Genomic DNA, 15949 nt, shown 5'->3' with positions numbered 1-15949 from the left:
GTTTTCTTTATTGTGTCTACTTCCCTTTTTAGGTCTAGTATGGTTTTGTTCATTTTCATCATCTGTTTGGATGTGTTTTCCTGTTTTTCATTAAGTACTTTTACCTGTTTGATTAGGTTATCCTGTTTTTTTTTAATGATTTGTAACTCTTTAGCAGTGTTCTGCAATTCTTTATGGGATTTTTGTGCTTCCTCTTTAATGTCTTCTACCTGTTTACCAGTGTTCCTTAGTATTTCTTTAAGTGTGTTATTAAAGTCCTTCTTGAAGTCCTCTACCATCATCATGAGATATGCTTTTAGATCCGTGTCTAGCTTTTCCGGTGTGTTGGGGTGCCCTGGACTGGGCGAAGTGGGAGTGCTGGGTTCTGATGATGGTGAGTGGTCTTGGTTTTTGTTAGTAAGATTATTACGTTTACCTTTCGCCATCTGGTAATCTCTTGGGTTAGTTGTTGTCGTTGTCACTGTTTAAAGATTGGAGCAGAAGCTGTGTTCCACTCACCAGCAGTCTCAAAATCCTGTGGCGGGGGTCGTGGGTAGCTGGCGGTACCCCGGTGCTGGTCCATCCGGAAGAGGCCTGTGGTCCTACTCAGGCTGGTTTTCTGCTTCCCTAACTAATGCAGTCTCAGGTCCCACACGCAATTGGATTGGAGCAGAAGCTGTGTTCCACTCTCCAGAAGTCTTAAGATCCTGTGGCGGGTGTTGTGGGTAGCTGGCGAGTGTCAGCCGACCCTGCGCCCTAGCTACCCTTGTGCTGTTCTGACCAGAAGAGGCTTGTTGCCCTACGTAGGCCGGATTTCTGCCTCCCCAACCAAAGCAGTCTCAGGTCCCGCGTGATTGGACTGGAGCAGAAGCTGTGTCGCATTGGTGTTTTGATAGAGATTGCATTGAATCTGTAGATTGTTTTTGGTAGGATGGCTATTTTTACTCTGTTAATTCTACCAATCCTTGAGCTTGGGAGATCTTTCCATCTTCTGATGTCTTCTTTGAATTCTTTCTTCCAGAGACCTGAAGTTCTTGTTGTACAGATCTTTCCCTTGGGTAGTGTTACACCAAGATATTTTATATTATTTGTGAGTATTCTCAAGGGTGTTGTCTCCTTATTTTCTTTCTCAGCAGGGTTATCATTTGTATAAAGCAAGGTTACTGATTTGTTTGAGTTAATTTTATATCCAACCACTTTGCTAAACTTGTTTATCAACTATAGAAGTTCTTTGGTAGAATTTTTGGGGTCACTTATGTATACTATAATATCATATGCAAATAGTTATACTTTGACTGCTTCCCTTCCAATTTTTATTCCCTTGATCTCTTTTTGTTGTCTTATTACTCTAGCTAGAATTTGGAGTACTATATTGAATAGATAGGGAGAGTGCACAGCCTTGACTTGTTCCTAAATTTAGTCAGATTGCTTCAAGTTTCTCTCCACTGAATTTGATATTGCTGTTGGTTTGCAGTACGTTTATTTTATTTTGTTCAGGTATGGGCCTTTGAATTCCTGGTCTCCCTAGTACTTTTAACATGAAGGGGTGTTGAATTTTGTCGAAGGCTTTTTTAGCATTTAATGAGATGATCATATGATTTTTTTTCTTAGTTTGTATATATTTTTCTCTTAGATTATTTTACTTTATTTTTTGTATATTGAACCATCCATGCATCCCTAGGGATGAAGCCTAGGTGATTGTGGTTAATGATCATTTTGGTGTGTTCTTGGATCTGGTTGTGAGAATTTTACTGATTATTTTTGTTTCAATATTCATAAGCAAAGGTATGTGACTATCGACTGTGATCATTTTGATGTGTTCTTGGATCTGGTTGTGAGAATTTTACTGATTATTTTTGTTTCAATGTTTATAAGCAAAGGTGTGTGACTATCGACTGTAATATATAGAAACCTAAATAGTGTGTGAAGTAAAGACAGATGACACCAAAGTTCACACACTATGTGATTTTGTTTACATGAACCATACATACTAGGCAAGTCTGTAGACATAGAATTCAGACTTTATACAGAGTATATTAGCATATATCACAGAGCCTGGAGAGCTGATAACTGGGGACTAGGGCTGTTGGGAGGAATAGGGAAATGATTCACTGACCTTGGGTCTGGTTTCCAGCAGGTCTCCCAGAGTCAGAAACATGAAGTCATTCTTAACAGAAATGGGGACACTGGCTGCCTCAACCCAATCAGTCAGATAAGAGGCAGATCTGGTAAACTGTGGGTATTTTGGCTATGCCACTCTCCTTGGGAGTGATGTCAATGTCCTTGGGAGTCACAGGGCTGGACACTGAGAAGTTCTGGAGGATGGTAGTGAAGAAAAGGATTAATTCATTGTGGGCAATGCCTTCTCCAAGACAAATATGGTTTCCTGTGGGCACAGAAAGTGAGCCATGTGAGCCTCCAAAGAGTATACAAAATGTAGACTGCCATCCCTAAACCCATTTAGACAACTCTGACCATTTCAATGAGTAAGAATGAATTTAACCCTTAACCTGCAATTCAATTGAGAATGTTAAGAGACTCCCATAACTTAAAGAATTGATGTAAGGGCCGATGAGTTGCCTTAGCATGGTATTTGTGTCCAATCCCCTGGACTCACATGCTTGAAGGAGAGAATGGACTCCACAAGTTTTCTTCCAACATAAACCCATACACACATACCATAACACTCATATATGTACATGGAAACACATGAAATATATAAATCAGAAAATGAAAAATGGACAATTGGAGGATGCCTCATGTTCATTTTTGACAGATTTGTAGCTTTTGATTAATTAGCAAAATTCTTGCTCCAGAACTGTAAGAATCCACTTAGAATATATGCAAAGTGTGTTTGTGTACACGTTTATAATGCAAGATTTTTAGTGTCCCTCATTTCCCATATAAAGAGATTGATACTCATCTCATAGGGCTCCCCTCTGGTTAAAGGTATGTTTAGGAAGAATCCTATATACGCTAGACATGGAGGCACATGCCTGTATACCCAAAACTTGGCAGAAGATGATGGAATCAGAACAAACTAGAATACAAGGCAAGACCTCTGTGTTCTTACTCTTTCTCTCTCCTCCCTTTTCTCATCCCCCCTCTCCTTATCTCTGTCCCTTTTTTCTTCACCTTGAGATTAATGAGCTTGAAAAGGTAAGTTACCAAATACTATTATTCAGACAATTGATAGACCGTTGGCAGATACATGTGATAAGGAATCTATGGCACTGATTGGGTTCTGAAATGTATTAGGAGACTTGCTGGTTTGTAACCTCAGGTAAGGAGCACTATAGAACCATGTGAGCTTGAAAGCCTCTGCACAGGCATTCCCACCTGCCCTGTCCTTCAGTGGTTCTTCATCTGCAAGGGATGCCTGGAAAGTCCGCGTTCAGCAGAGATTTTTCCAGCAATGCCTGTGCCCTCCAGGTGGTTGGAAAACTGTAGTTGTCTGTGTGTATTTAGAAAAAACAACCTATCTCTCTGGGCTTCTCTATTCCAGAATTTAGAGGATAACTTTACAAATTTGTGAAATACAAGAATTTAGATGATTACCTTAGATACTTGTGAAGTAGCTGTCTCTGATGGTTCTCTTAGAACTGGCACTTAAATTTTTCCGGAACAATTTAATGACTTATCTCACACTTAATACAATATCCTCATCTCTCGAGCTGATAATATGTTCACTTTTCAATGCTCTTTGTCTCCAACATTTTCTTTCCATTCTCTCTGTGCCTTTTGTGTGTTTCTCTATGTCTCTGTCTCTCTGTCTCTCTGTGTCTTTCTGTCTCACTCTCCCTGTGTGTGTGCATGTCTCTCTCTACCTCCCTCTCTTCACATCTTATCTTTCTGAACCATTGACTGTACATATCACCAATATTTTCTTTTGATCTATTCTCTCTACTGGCATGTTTCTAAATTCCCTAGATACCATCCTAACTTTCCCCACTTCTTTGTTTAAGAAAAGCTTGTCATATATTCCTTCTGTGTTCCTCCTTTATTTCTAGTTGTGTTCTTCTCCTAGTTCCTTTTCTGTTTTCCCCCTCTGGTTCATCACTTTCTGGTTCATCACTTTTCATCTGTCTCTTGTTTACTTTCTGATCTTTACAAAATGTCTTCTGTTGGAGCTATCTTTTCTCTAACTCTTGTGTCTCTCTTTGTTGGGATCTGTTTCAATGTCCTTGCCCCTGGATTGTTAACTTCTTTTTGTCTTTTTTCCTCACATGCCTTCTATTTGGAAAGTATCCCACCTCAGAGCTCTGAGGTCACTGGTCCCCAGTGTCTCAGAAGGCACTTCCACTGGGATAACTTTGTTCTTAAAGCTGTGTGTTTCCTGGTTTCTGAGTTACAGGATATCATTCAATCTAAGAAGAAATGCTTACAATGAGTATGTGTGATGATATGTGGGAAGGTAGAATTGAGGCGTATTTGGGGGTGGCAGAGAAACCTAGTGCAGTGGAAACTTCCTGAAATAAATGATGGTAATCCTAATGAAGTCTCAAAATAATGAGGGAAACGTAGTCCCAAATAAACATCACTTGTTATTAAATGAAGCTTTAGTACTAGGACTAATATCCAATTGAATTGGCAGCCCAAGGGGTCTCTCATAGAAATCTCCAAACAACGCAGGTTGCTGCAAAGACAATGGATTGTTCTCCACAAATGACAGCAAGGGCCCATTGCTGAAGATAACACACACACACACACACACACACACACACACACACACACACACACACACACACATACACACACACACACACACACCTCCACTGAACATGGAGGGGTGAAGCTGGTGGCTACATAAAAATTTCTACCCTACGCTCTAGTATCTTTGATAGGAAAGGAATACTACAGGCTACCAAAACTGAAATCATAGACATGCAGCCAGCCAGGAACAGAGTACATTGCTGTCCTATACTCAATGGTGGCACAAAGCTTGTGGGAGTAACCATGTCATGTCTGGGGTTGAATGCCTGATATTGAACTAGGGACTTGAGAGCTCAGAGACCCATAAAAAAACAACAAATGGAAATGGTGAAATGAAGCAACTGTAAAATGAATCTTGAGGATATGCTGGAAAACTCATTGGTTGTTGCTCTATTTAGCCATCACAAAGGAGATTTCCTCCTGAAGCTGAGGGGAACAAATACAGGGACCCACGCCAGACATTACACACTGAGAGAAACCTTGGAACACATATATCTAACAGGGATGTCTCCATCCAATCCCTCCCCTCAGGTCTTAGAGAACTCTGTGGAAGAAGGGGCTGAAAGTGTATGAGTTGTAGGACTCAAAGAGAAGGTCTCTAAATCAACATGATAAAAGCTCACAGAAAATTACAGATGCAAGGACGGGTTCTGCACCAGTTCCACTTCATATATAATACAGATTTCAGTTTAGTGCTTTTATGGGATTTCCAGGTCCCTCATTCTTGAGTTGTCTCTTGGATCTTTTACTTCTGTTAGCTGCCCTGTTCAACTTCAGTGTGATGGGATTTGTCTTATCATAATCTATCTATCTATCTATCTATCTATCTATCTATCTATCTATCTATCTATCTATCTATCTATCTATGGTTTATTGTTATCTCTTAGAAGCCTGTTCTACTAAGAGAGAGAAATGGACAGTATGAAGATGGATGAAGAGTATATGGGGAGTAACTTGGAGAGATGGAGAGAGGGGAAACTGCAGCCAGGATATATTGTGTGGGGAAATAATGTATTTAGAATAATAGGGTAAAATGAACATAAGTCTAAGCAGCACAATTGTTTTTGATGCAACTAAAAGGAATTAATGGGTTATTTTGGTCATTACAGTTCCTAAAGTGAAGATGCTAGCTTCTATTGTTTTTAGGACTTTGCAGAGGAATGATAGAATTGGCTTTAAAGACACCATAAGCTCCCCAAATTCCTCCTGACCAGGATGCCCCTTTGCTTCAAGGCTCTTCTCATGGGGCTATAGCCAGGGTGAATGGCAAGGCAGGTGGGACAGACTAAATAACCTGGAACTTATTGCTGTTTGTGTCCCAGGGGGTGAGCCCACCCTCTGATGTCTGGAAAAGGAATCACAAGACTGTCTCACCTGTGGAGAAGGGCACGAAAGCTTCATTTTTCTTCGTTGCCCCTTTGGCATCCAGGAAGTGCTCAGGATTAAAGGTGTCTGGTTGTTCAAAGTACTGTGGTTCAATGGGGAGCTGAAATCAGGATGGGGTACACATCAGTGTTCTAAAATAAGTTATGAGGTAAAGATGTTAACATATACTGAATTCTATATTCAAAACAGAATAATGCACAGAATGCTGGGAAACCACAGACAGAGGTTGGTGATTAGGAGGGTTCAGTATGCTATTGGAGTATCAATGAAGAATCACAGCTGGTTTTACCTTGGGGAGCATGTACCATCAGAACATTGTTTCTTTTTTGACTCTGCATGGCAAGCCAATTGGGGAAAATCTCTGAATATTATGGATGACTGTCACAGTGTATGGTACTTTTGAGTGGTCATCGAGGATTGGGACCTGGTATGAGCCAATCACCTGATTGATCTCCTTTTGGACTTTCTCTGCACAGAAAAGAGAAAAAAAAAATAGACAGTGCCCCCTTCTTGAGGTGATGCACAGTGAGCCTGTTTTCTGGCATTCAACAACCAAGGAACAGTTCAGAGCCAGGAGACTCTGCTGAGAAAGACACAGTGCCCTCTTGGTGTTCACACCTGTGCTTCTCTCAGGGACCTCTGTCTCCATTTATGCATGTTAGAGTCTCTTCTCAACAAGCTACCACTTTGCTTGTAAGAATCAAAAAGAAAACCTCCAACAAAGGGCCATTTCAACTGTTTGTCTGGAATGAGGGCTGGAGGGGGAATGGCAAGAATGTAATGAATGTCACCCATTGTATTCCTGCATACAAAGTCTACAGACACACACACACACACACACACACACACACACACACACACACACACTCCTTTGCAGGAAGTAGGCTGGAGGGATTACACATTCTTTAAGGGAGTACTGGCTGCTTTTTTGAGGGGACCCAGGATTAATTACCAGCCTCCACATTTCAACTCACACTCTCTGTTAACTGTAAGTCCAGAAGATCCTATACCTTCACACAGACATATACACATCCAAAACACCAAATGCCCATTAAATTGAAACAAAACTGTAAATGTATGCTTGTAATATGTTCTGATGCCCACAGGAAATAAAGGAGAGGAAATGACTATAATGCATAACTGCATAGAAAATATGAATAAATTGCAGATGAAATAGCTCAAGCAATAAATGAACTTGATAGTCTGACTTTGGCAGCCAGATCCATTTTTAGTAGGAAGGAGAGAACAGAATACATAAAGTTGTCTTCTAATCTCTACACATGAGCTGTGGCAGGCATACTCAGAATAACTTCAAATTGTTTTAAAATTTTTAACATGAGCATGTAGGTTAACCCAGAAATGCATGAGTCAGTTAATAAAAGGAAAGATTGATAAGTGAAGGAAATGAGAAATGTAAAACTAGATATACATTTTCCATTATTACTTATGTTGATCAAATTAGAATCAGTAAATAGCTCATACACACACAAAAAAATAATGAACAGACTTTACCAGCAGTCAAATGAATGCTAGATTTAATGAAAGAATAAGATAGTAAGTTCTGGCATTAATACATAGGTGTATTGATTGAAAAATAAATCACAGATAAATGAATCACTTATTACATGGGTACATGGAGGGATGGATGGACACATGAAGGGTGAATTCAAATGACAGTTGGAAAGAATAAAGAATAAAAATATTTGTGTTTGATGAAGAAAAGAATCAATGACAAATTCCCTACACAGCTATCCCTGATCAAAAAATAAAACTCATGAGTTGAATAATCCAAAATAAATTAATGTAATATTTGTTATTTAGCATATACACAATATTCTGCCTCCAGATATGCCTGAGCATGAATTGCCAAAAATTAATGAAATATGTATTCTTTATTATGTCTAAAGTTTTCTGTCTGCATGTAACTTTGTGCACCAAAAGAAAGCACCAGATCACATTATAGATAGTTATATACAGTTGGTAGAAATTGAACTCAGAACCTCTGAGAGAAAAGCCAATGCTCATAACCTATGAGCGATCTCTTAATCACTGTGAATGGAGATTCATGAGCTTCTTTAACTCAAAAGACATGAATAATAGGATAAAACAAAAGCCTATACAGAATGGGAAAAGATCTTCACCAATCCAACTTCTGAAAGAGGGCTAATATCCATAATATATAAAGAACTCAAGAAGTTAGACACCAACCAGCCAAATAAACCAATTCAAAAATGGCATACAGAGCTAAACAGAGAATTCTTAACATAGGAATTTTTAATGGACAAGAAGCACTTATAGAAATGTTCAGCATCCTTAGCTATCAGGTTAAAGCAAGTCAGAACAACTCTGAGATTCCCCTTTACACCTCTCAGAAAGGCTAAAATCATAACCTCAGAGGACAGTGTATGCTCGTAAGATGGTAGAGCAAGGGGAACACTCCTCCACTACTGGTAGTAGTGCAAACCTGTACGACAACTCTGGAAATTAATTCACTGTTTCTCAGATGATTGGGGACAGTTCCACTTCAAGACTCAGCTATACTCTTCCTGAGCATATAGACAAAAATGTTCCACCATCCCACAAGAACACTTGTTCAGCTATGTTCATAGCAGCCTTATTCCTAGTAGCCAGAAACTGGAAACAACCCAGATATTCCTCAACTGAAGAATGGATAAAGAAAATGTAGTTGATTTACATAATGGAATACTATTTATCCATTAAAAATAACGATATCATGATTTGATAGGCAAATAAATGGAACTAGAAAATATCATACTGAGTGAGGTAACTCAGACCCAAAAGCACATGCACAGTTTGTGCTCACTTAGAAGTGGATATTAGAATCAAGATTTAGTAATCTAAGGGTATATAAAAGATAAGCAGATGATACTAGTGGGTGAATAGTCCTATAGATTGATTGATGAGAAAATGGATAGATGGATAGTGGATTATGGATGGGTGGGTAAATAAACAGAATTAGTAAATGAATTATGAGATCAAAGGACAGAAAGATGAGTGCATGGATAGATGTAAATAAAGACAGAAGGCTGCAAGAAAGGAAGGTAGAAAGGAATGAAGCGAAAATTTGATGGATGGATGGATGGATGGATGGAAGAAAAGGAGGAAAGAAGGAATAATGGAAGGAAGGATGTATGCAGAGATGGTGGGATCAGTCTTTCAGTGATAGAAGAAAGCAGGAGAAAAGTGGTTACCTGAGTGTTTATTCATACACCAAGGCAGAACTGCATTGGTTTAGAAATAGAGCAAAGCCTTCAGAACTCCAGGTGTATGTAGCCTATGTCTCATTCATCCACACCAACCCCTGCACACAAAGGGTACTAGAACCACCGCCCCCCCGCATATGGTGCACCTTCAACATGTGGGTACTTGAGCCTGAGCAGGAAGCCATAGCAGAGAGTGGTGCTTGTGGACTCAGTGTCACAAGGTCCTCTGATGGAACTCCATGTAATGTTTCGACTTCTCCTGGTTCCAGATGGGAGAGAGAAGGATAGATCGGGAGTGGCTGGTCATTTCCAATGATAAGCAGTCATCTCTCAACACTGTTCATCTGTTTTTGAGTCTCATACTAAATAGACCCCTGGACAATCATAGGCCCTAGACAATGTCCCTTGGCTTCCATCTTCTCTCTTTGCTTTGCTCTTGGGTAGTTTATCATGTTCTGTCTCCCAGGCTCTTTCTTCTTCTGTGGTCTTTCTGCTCTTTGCCCTTTGCCTTGTGTTTCTTCCCCAGGAATGTCCCTTAGCTTCTCCGGATGTCATTTCCCCTTTCTTAATCTGTTCCTTATTTTCCAGAGTTTCTGCATCTCCTCTGCTCCGTTTATACCTCTCCTCACCATCCTCTATTGCCTCCCATCTTTTCTTCTGACACCATCCCCATACTTCCCTGTCACCCACACCCTCTCTCATCCATGCTGGACTACCCTTCTCCATGTGCAGAAGGTAGGTATCGATGAAGTCTTGTGGATCACTGGGGTCCTAGTTGGCACTGTGCTTCTCCACACTATGATCAGTGTAATGAAGGATTTCCTACAGGTTTTTGGGGATTTGTCTGTGGGTACCAGGAATGTACTTCAAGAAGCCAGAGGAGAGCTCAATCACCTGCTAGAAAGACGGTCCCAGAAGGTCACCTGAAGCTTTCAGGTCCCAAGAAGTGGACAGTGACCTATTTTAGCCACTGCTCTATTATGATTGTAGACCCCACAACCAAGGTAACTCTTACAAAAGGATTTAATTGGAAGTTCACCTATGGTTTCATTTTACTTCATTAACATCATGGTAGGAAGCACACAAGCAGGCAGGCAGACAGAGTTCTGTAGGCTTACATCCAATACACAGGCTGGCAGGGAGAACAAGGAGGCACACTGGGCCTTGCATGAACTTCTAAAACCCCAAAGCACGTGCCAGCAACACACTTCCTCCAACAAGGACATGCCTGTCTTTCCTGAGGGTGGGAGCTCCCTCCATTTCCTTTGTCTCAGGACTCTTCTTCCCCAACTACCAGGACTATAAACCTAAATGTTTCAAATACACACCAAAGGTAATAAATAAAAATAAAAATAAAACCTCCCTAAACCCTTAATTTTACATCTGTCTATGGTCTATCTGTCTCAACAGATTGCCAATCAACTACAGACTGCTTCAGCAAATGGTCCAGCCTCACAGACTGCATGCCCTTAACCTCACATGGTCCCACAAAACCTATAAAACAAATATAATAGCCTTCACATCTTAATCTTGTCCACCATGCCAGCTTCCTTAAATTCCATAACCATGCTGCCCCAGTGTCAGCTGGAAGCATGCAGAGAGAATGATACCCACCCGCATACTCTTTTGCCAATGACCCAGTAATAAAACCAAGAGATGGGAGTAAAGGGCTCTGACAAATCAGGACATGGAAAACATTATAAAATGACAAACATGTTGTCAGCAACTTTTATCTTTGACCCCGGTCTTGCTAAACCTTTAGATTGTATTTCTAAAGCCATTTCGCAAGGTCCATTCCTTCATTTGACCTACTGACTCATTCCTGAAACAAACATCAAGGTCCAACAATCAAACTCATTATTTGTATAACATGTACAGTCAAGATTTACTAATTCACCCTATCACAGACTCCCTCTTTTCCCCTAAAAACCTCATTCCTGCAGTAATGCCTCCTTCTTGTTGTTGTTTCTGCTGCTGCTGCCGCTGCTGCTATGGCTGCTTCTGTTGCTGCTGCTGCTGCTACTACTACTTTCTGCGTTTGCAACTTATCCTACTGGTTGCCTTTCTTGGGTACTAAGTCTACTTTCTGCCAAGAGCTTGGAGTTTGGCTGTGTCTTGTGCAACTTCAATGAGCCACCTTCCGTTATACAAGTCCTCATATTTCATGATGAAACACACAAAAGACACACAAAGACAGAGATATGCAAACACAGGAAAGCACACACACACACACACACACACACACACACACACACACACACACACGCACACACTCATATGTACACTATACCCATGCATGTGATTTAACTGTAGCTCTGAATCTGTCTCTCACATTTGTTTGTCTTGCATTCTCTGTATCTCCCTTTTCATTTCCTATGCTTTCTCTCCTAATCCACTTTGGTGAATTGTCTTCATTTGTTTGAATTTCTGAGGTTTTTGTTTATGGACACAGTGTCTCATGTCTGCCAGACTGCCCTGTAACTCTCCAAATATCACCTTGACTTTCTCATCTCCTTGTGCTGGAATTGCCAGCGTTCTTTACCTCTTAAGCCAGGATATAAAGAGCTGGGACTCATGCATGAAAACTAAGTCTTCTACCCTCTGGCTATACCCACATCACTCACTTCATCATTTCATATGTATGTGTATGGCTCTGTATTTCTACATTCAGTTCACTCCACCTTGCTCATTATCCCTCCTGCTGTGCCTCCAGTTCTTAACTTCCTTGCCTCTCCATGGTGTCCCTGACTTTCTTTCAGTCCTAAGAAACTTTCTTTACCCCCAAAGTGGCTTCTTGCTTTCTCTTTTCTCTTTCCATCCACTCACGTGGGTGGAGAATGATCTTATGAGTGAAAAGGTCCTATAAAACAAGTCCAGCAGGTGAAGGAACTGGTGGTCTGTGTAGTCAAAGTGCTCTATAAATACAATGGAGCAGATGATGTTGGCTGTGATGCACTGAAAGAGGACGGTAGGGTCCAGGGGGGCTCCTGGGGGATGAAGAGGCAGGATAGGAGACATGGGGACAAGGAACTGGGGAACATTAGGCATCATCTCTATCTCTGTAGGGTTCCCCTTTCTCTACTCAAAGAATAGAAGCACCTGCTGCCCCATTGGCACATATGATGCACTAGACCCTCCAGTCAGTGATGCACATACCATTTTATTTAACTTCCCTCAATTCTGTACAGAAGATATGATGCTATTTGTATACACAGTTCACTAATGGAACTCAACTAATCATGATTGGGATGAGGATTTTGTGACTCAGAGTTAGAGTGTGTATAGGTAGTCTCCATTTTGCACCTCCTTACTGGTTACCATTCTGACTTTGAGCAGATAGTTAACTCCCAGTGGCAGGAAAGGGAAGAGAAAGGTTCAGGGATTCACAAGTTATGCACACTCCACTTCCATCTGCCATGTATATAGTACTTTGTGACTTTTTGAGTCCTATAACACCCAGCTCATGTTGGGCAGTTTAGATCCCACTTGATGTCCTATTGTCAAAATTTCAGTTTCCACTAAGGTCTAATAGTAGGGCAAGAGCTGTGTTTCAAAGGAACAATTGTTGCATGCAGATGATGATAGAGCCCTACTCCAAAATCCTGAAGGTCTCTTCTGCCACTGATAAGTCAAGTACCAATGGGTCTACTGGATCATACAGTCAAAGTGCTACAGCAGTCTGTACAGTGATCTGGACCTGATGAAGAGCCTTCTCCTTTCAGGCCCCAAAGGCTAGCTGCTTTCTGAGTCTCTTGGTATATGGGCTTGAGTAACACATCCAAGTGAGGAATGTGATGTTTCCAGAATCCAAATAGACCCATTAAATGTTGTGCTTCTTTTTTTGGCGGGGGGGGGGTAGGGGCCTGGTGAAATAACATATCTTTCCCCTTAAAACATATCTCTGCATGCTCCACACTATTGGACTCCTAAGAATTTCACTGAGGTTAACAGTCCTTAAATTTTGGTTGGATTTATTTCTCATCCTCTGATATGCACGTATGTATACAGTGAGTTCCAAGTAGTTGCTATCTGCTGCTCACTTGGTCCAGTCAGCATGATGTCATCAATATAATGCACCAATGTGATATTTTGTGGACAAAAGAGATGATCAAGATTCCTTCTAATTAAGTTTTGACACAGGGCAGGAGAGTTAATATATCCTTGAGGCAAAACTGTAAAGGTATACTGCTGGCCTTGCCAACTAAAAGCAAATTGCTTCTGGTGGTGTGAGTAGAGAGGTACTGCGAAGAAGGCATTTGCTAGATCAATATCTGCATACCAGGTAGCAGGAGATGTGCTAATTTGCTCAAGTATGCACACTACTACATCTGTTAAAGCAGGTGCAATCAGAATTACTACCTGATTTACTCTCTGAGAGTCAACTCTCATTGTCTATGATCAATATGTCTTCTACACTACCAGTAAGGAGAATTAAAGGGAGATATGTTTTAGTCCATTATTATCATAGCAGGAAGCATAGCAGCATCCAGGTAAACATGGTGCTGGAGAAGAAGCCAAGAATTCTACATCTTGATCCAAAGGCTGCCAGGAGATGGCCATCTTCCAAGCTGTTAGGAGGAAGATCATTAAGCCCATGTCCACAGTGACACACTTCCTCCAATGAGTCAACACCTACTGCAACAAGGTCATACCACCTAATAATGCCACTCCCTGAGCCAAGTATATTCAAGCCTCCATGAACCCTAAGAATCCCAAGATCTGCAGTGTACCCATGCTGCTAAAAATAAGATCAACACCTCCACCATGGTACACACAACCCTACCTGACCTGACTCTTTCAGTCCTCCAGTAGCTTCACTCTTCAAGTATTCATCATTGTCAGGAACCCCATGTTGCTCCCTGACCCTGCTACTCTCAGGTTCTTTCAGCAACACTGCCTTTCTCTGGTAACACCACCTGTATCTCCCAGAGTCCCTGTACGCAAAGTAGATGTCCTGTCCCCAACTCCCTCCACTTTCTAAAGTTGCATATTGCTCATTTTATTCACAAACTCTTTATATCTGATTGCATGTGTCTTTCATGTCCAGGTTAATGTTTCACTGGCATTGAGACTTTACATACTTCCAAGATGCCACACTTCAAATGCTCTCCAGTACACAGGAGACAGAGAACCGATCAGCGAGTTGGAGATTGAGTGACTATGTGGATCAAGGCAGGTGTCATTAAAGAAGCACCAACTGTCACACCCTTAGGAGTCATGCATCCTAGCTGTCACCAGAAGAGGAAAGCAATTTCAGTTAAACTTGAAATGCAACACAATCTTACATAAATCTGACATTTGAAGGACGGAGAAATATTGGTGTTAACCCTGCTCCCCTTTGCCAGGATATGCACTTGTTTAAAATATTGTTGCGAGAAGTACCACACATCTGTTATTCCAGAAAATGAGATATTAAGTTAGGTGACTTATTATGGCCACATGTTCCACACATCTGTCATTCTAGCACACAAGATGTTAAGACAGGTAGATTGTTAACCTGTGAAAAGTAGGATTATGCTGTCTCAGAACAAATTTTAAAAATTGAACACACCATTGATCCAGGTAGTTGATCTTATACAAAACAAGAGATAGCAGGAAGTTGGGATTATTGTCACTCTATCAGCTTCTCAATGGGAAGTAGAGCCATGGATACTTATTGATTGTTAATGAACAAGTTATATTGAAATACGTTGCCAGGATCAGATGCTTGGATGGTGTGTATAGTATTTATAACTGATTAACTTTACCTGCCTGCCTTCTTATTCATCTCACCTCCTGCCCTGCCTCTCTGCTCCTTTGGCCAGGAATAACACAGGCTAATTTCGTTTATTAGCTAATCTCTTTATATTGTTGTGATTAGCCAGCACAAAATTTATTATTAAGCTGTTAAAACCCTTAGTAACAGATTGGTAAATAGCCACTCCCTTCCCTGGCCACTTTTCCCTGTCTGAGGACCTAAGAGTTGAAGGATTATTTCTCCACTGGGTCTGTACTGATTGATGGGATGTCATGATTAGGATCAGAACACCAGTATTGTAGAGTAGGGGAGAAAGCCTGGGGGTACCTAAGGTCCTATATCTCTATCTCTATCTCCATACCCATATCTATATCTACACACACACACACACACACACACACACACACACACACACACACACGCACACATGCACACACAAATACCCATGTCTATGCTCTTCCATCCGGCCAGGTGTTCCAGGCATCTCTTCTAAGAAGATCCTTCATGTGACCCATCTTCAATCTGATCAATGCTTCTGGCAACACGTACACAAAACCAACCTGATTCATCCACTGGTTTTCCTGGGAGGGGAAATGAATGATCTCTGGTAGTGGTCCTGACTGTCAATCATGTCTACACTACAGACTGTTAGGAAACTACGTAGCAGTACAACCATCTCTGGGCATTTACAGGGAATTGGTCCCAGGAATATCAAAACCTTCTATGTTGAAAACCCTTGAATGGAATGGTGCATGTTTGCAAATAACCCATCCTCATTTTCCTGTAACCTTTAGCTGATTCTAGATTTCCATGCAGCTAATAGAAATTAGATGCTATGAAAATGAGCAGCACCCATGTTCTTTAGGTAATAATTCTATAAAAATCTATATACATATTGAATTTAGATGTA

At 40.9% G+C, this 15949-nt stretch overlaps 1 pseudogene; it reads right to left on the bottom strand.

Annotated features, from left to right (window-relative positions):
- Positions 1-2032: 2032 nt before the first annotated feature.
- LOC110289034 (cytochrome P450 2B1-like) lies at positions 2033-12353 on the bottom strand (annotated as a pseudogene).
- Between the last annotated feature and the right edge of the window lie 3596 nt (positions 12354-15949).

The sequence above is a fragment of the Mus caroli genome, unplaced genomic scaffold (genome assembly GCF_978045245.1).
Source record: "Mus caroli unplaced genomic scaffold, Mus_caroli_1 scaffold_8, whole genome shotgun sequence".
NCBI classification, from domain to species: domain Eukaryota; kingdom Metazoa; phylum Chordata; class Mammalia; order Rodentia; family Muridae; genus Mus; species Mus caroli.
Note: the sequence above shows the minus strand (reverse complement) of the source record. Positions and strands in the feature narration are given on the sequence as shown.